Genomic DNA, 4,457 nt, shown 5'->3' on the forward strand with positions numbered 1-4,457 from the left:
TCGTTTATTTTAAGAGACAAATAATGTCTTTGGATTTTTCCCTAACTTGATAACTTTAATTCTTGGATCTTCTAACTTTGAAATTCTAATTTTTGGCTAAATTAGAATTAAGCTTAATTTCATTGGATTAAGATAATTGAAGTTCTCGAACTATGTAGGAGATTTTTAGTTAAATCTTAAATTCAGGGGGGTTTTAGGATTTTCCTTCGTAAATTCTACTTTTCTTTAAATTATTATTCTTGGGTTTTAGAGTTTAAGTTAACTATTTTGTATAGGATTGTGGGTTTTATTTGTTTTTTTTTAAACTATAATTATTGGGTCATTGTTTTATTTAGTTGGGCCACCTTCAAGAATAAAGGTTTGGGCTTTTAGGTTTTAAAAAAAGTTACAGAAAATGTTGGAAAACAAAAGAAACCCTAAAACACCTTTTCTCCTTCCCCTTCTTCCTCTCCTTGTTGAGCCGCCAGCCCCCCCCCCTTCGAACTTCTTCTCCGGCGAAGCAGCATCGGCACGGCTCCCTCCGGCGACCCAGCTCTCCTCCGACGGCGACGAAGAAGAGCCCTAGGAGCGGCGAAGTACGCGTCTGGTGTACCGACTTCAGCGACGCTCGAGATTTCGGCTCTCTTTCTTGATCTCCGGCGAGAAACCGAGCAGTCGCACCTTCCTCGACCAGATCTGTAGCAGCAAACAGGGGTGCAGCATCGTCACGGCGGCGCGACGGTTTTTGTACCATCCTGCGGCGCTCCTCGCGGCGGTGTGCGACGAACGACGTTCCTCCACGGCGGCGCACGACGCACAGGTCAGCTTCACGGCGGCCCCGACGACCTACTGCTACAGCCTCAACCCCGGCAACGTGTGCAACTCCCGACGGCTGTCTCCGGCGAACAGCAGCTCCGGCGACTCGTTCTTTTTGCAATCCCGACGCGAACAGTAGTAGATTCGCGACGATATCTTCGTTCTGATACATTTTGGCATTGATCGACACCCACACGGACCTTGATTTGCGTTGCCCATCGCTTTTAGACATCAGGACGGCAAGCCTAAGGTCTTTTGAACTCAGATTGGGAGCCCGAACCCCCTCGACGTCGACCCACTCCTAACCCAAGTTGTTTTAGTGTGAGTTAGTAGGTAACGACTCTACCTAAACTCGGTTTCGTTTATAAGTAAATGTTTCTGATGGGCTACTAACCTCGAGATCGTGCTCTTTTTGTAGTAGGAAGTGTTCAACAAGCTTAGAAGCTTTAGGACATTTGTTTGTAAGTAGTTCTTACTGGAGGGATTGGTTGTTGTGTGCTGATATGATATGGTTGTTTGCTCGTGTGCCCATGCGTGATATTTGCATGTTTCTTGTCGTTGTTATCATTTAGTAAACGTCATTGTTGATAAAACGGTTGATATATCTTGGGAAAATTATGTGGTTGTGTGAATCAATTGTAGCCAGGTAATTTTGGATGACCATGATGGAATTGTTGTTATGTTCTAATTTGTTTTCGTGATGAAATTTGTATACCGGTGCTATAATCTGTTGTTTCGAAAGCATATTAAATATTTATGAGAAATCGGTTGTGTCTGATGTATGCTGGGTACTTATCAATTATATTTTGGTTAAGTTGTTGGTTGTGCCTTTCTGTGAACGATGCCTGTTGGAGCTGTTGGATCATGTTGGATTATTTTAGATTGATTGGCTTTTACATATGATCATTTTGGTGTATCGCATATTGGACTGTTATGAGATTGTTGATGCTTGAGGCATGGCGTAGTAACAAGTAGGACTCTTGTGAGAATTTTGGGACATAACAAGGTAAGTAGCACGGGGGCGGGTGTGCGTTGATGTGTGTTAATAGAAATTGTTCTTGCTGATTTTACATTATAAACATGTTTCTCTTATTATTTTAATTGTTGGACAGGTTTGTAAGGTCGATGCTGTTATTGTAACTTGCGGTTATTTTATATATTGGATATGTATATGACTGGTATTCCTGTTTGTTGTCTGCAACTTTAGGAACTTACTGATATTGTATGGTTGGAAGTGATTAGGATTTGTTATGTTGTGAAAAGCATGTTATGTGAAGAATGTCATAGGGTTGTTTGTTGAAGCTTTGTGTGCGCTATGCTGTGAGCAGGTTGGTTGTTGTCAAACTTTGTGTTTTTGAGATCTGTGACGCATTGAAATCATACTAGTGGTTGTGTCGTGATGGGCGTTGTGGTGGTTGGTGTTATTAGGAAAGTAGTACTGAAATCTTGGTTGGAGGCTAGAAATGTTATGTGGAGTTATGAAAGTTATGAAGTGAATGGGTGAGTGTCAGGGCCTCGGGTATAAATGGTCGAGGGCTGATACGTCACTAATTGGGTATCGAGGCCTCGGGTATAAATGGTCGGGGGTCGATACGCCAATATTGGATAAAGATGAGCGTCGAGGCCTCGGGTATAAATGGTCGGGGGTCGATGCGAGGAGTTTTTCGAAATGAGAACTATTGGGGCCTTGGGTATAAATGGTCAAGGGCCAATAGATTGTAAGACATCGAGGCCTCGGGTATAAATGGTCGAGGGTCGATGCAGAGTTCACGACCTCGGGTATAAATGGTCGAGGGCCGATGCTGCAGGGTTGGGGCTCTGGGTATAAATGGTCAGGGGCCGACTCTGCTCGAAGGGGTTAACTGTGGAAGGCTAGAGTAGCGGTGATAAGCGTAGAGGTACTTGAGATGTTAGGGAGACTAGAGGTTAGTACTGGTAGTTAATGTGTTCCTGGTTGTGGTTGTCACCGAATTTTATAGAATGTGTCTATGTTTGAATGCATAATGTGATGAAAAGCATGACTGTGAATGTTTCATGATTTGGTTGAGCATGATGTGTGTGTGTTGATCCTTTAATAAGCATGACTCGTTGTTCCTTGATAAGCATGCTGTTTATGCGTGATCCTTCAGATAAGGGCTGCTTACTGAGTACTGTGGTTGTACTCATCCCTCTTTTCCCCTCCAGTTTGCAGATATCGAGCTAGCTCTTGGGATGGTGATGGTGAGGAGGAGGCTTGATCAGAAGGACCATTAGCTATGCTGCGTGCAATTAATTTCTTTTAGTTTGGATAGTGGTGGCCATTTAATCCTGTAGTTTAGTTGGTAGTGGTTGGTTTTGTTTAGTTTTATTGTCTAAAGGATGTTGTAAGGTTGCCGATTCATTATTCTTTTAGAACATTAATTTTGTTAGCCTCTTGAACTACGGGATTGTAATCTACTTAGGATATTTAATAATACATTTGTTTAAGTTGATCGTACTTGAATTAGTTTTTGCTTCATTGCCATTCGAGATGTTAATATTCATTTAGTGGATGGTTTATAGTTAGTAAAAGTTTCCTTGAAGGGTTTGGTTAATGTGAAGTCGATATTAAATGGTTTATCTGTATAGGATGTGAGTTTCTCTTAAAACTTTAGTGTTGCTGTTCTAATTGTTCAAGCTCTCGTGAGTGTTGAAAATTAAAGTAGTGCAGGAGAAGCGTGGTAGCTTTATTGCTTAGTATTGTGGTGAAAATAATTCTCTTGTTTATGTGAAAATTTTAGGTAGTCTTAGTAATGGTCCCTGTTTGGAAATGGTGAAATTTCTTGGGCGTTACAAGAACTGTTGGAATTAATTTAATTAATTCCATTAAATGGGTAACAATTTATGATAAATTATATGTACTACTATTCATGGGAAAAATAAGTGGTCTAATTAGGGCCCATAAACTTCCTATATATGGTGTGGCCCGCTGGACAGATACCAGCCTGTTGATCCTAGGGGATTATGGGAAACCCTAGAATCAACTTATAAATATAGGGTTATGGTCCCCAATATACTCCTTTAGTCTCATATTCCCCATCTAATAGAGAGTATTTCTCATCTTTGATCTAAGGCTGCATACTTGAGGAAGACCCAAACCACGCAGATATTGCTACATGAATTTGGAATATTTACTCATGGATCCAGATAATTCGAAATAACTTATAGTTCTTTAGCCTACTCCCATGCATAGATCCTACATTAAAGTTTTTGTTTTCTAACAAGTGGTATCAGAGCCAAGTTTTGCATGGTTGTTTGCTAAATATTTAATTGCTGTTTATGAATAAATTTGTTGGTTGTTTCCTTAGTCAAATTTATTATGAAACAACATGAAATCTGAATTATTAAAACTATTTGGATTGATCCGACAATTTTGAATTATTTAATTTGAAAATTGTTTGAATTGATTGTCGATTGATTTGATAAAGGTTAATATATAAGTTCTTCCTAATTTTATCAAATCGATCATACCAAAATTGAATTAGTTACTGTTTAAAAAAAAAGTAAGTTGCGTGAAGTGCCGCATATGAGAATTTGTGATTGATTATTAAAAAAGGAATAAATAAATAAAGTTTGCGGCATTCCAGTGGAGTGCCGCATAAGGCTACCGTGCTAGGGTAGGTTGCGATTTGGCCAAACAACAA

At 40.0% G+C, this 4,457-nt stretch overlaps 1 long non-coding RNA gene across 1 annotated transcript; it reads left to right on the forward strand.

The window, feature by feature from the left end:
- The first annotated feature begins 384 nt into the window (after window positions 1–384).
- Window positions 385–3,271, forward strand: LOC148210767 (uncharacterized). The gene is made up of 3 exons (XR_015791285.1): window positions 385–1,128; window positions 1,214–1,256; window positions 2,980–3,271. It is a non-coding gene; the product is annotated as an uncharacterized LOC148210767 (long non-coding RNA).
- The last annotated feature ends 1,186 nt before the right edge of the window (window positions 3,272–4,457 follow it).

This window comes from Momordica charantia, assembly GCF_013281855.1.
Source record: "Momordica charantia cultivar OHB3-1 chromosome 6 unlocalized genomic scaffold, Mcharantia_2.0 BLBB01000006.1, whole genome shotgun sequence".
NCBI classification, from domain to species: Eukaryota; Viridiplantae; Streptophyta; class Magnoliopsida; order Cucurbitales; family Cucurbitaceae; genus Momordica; species Momordica charantia.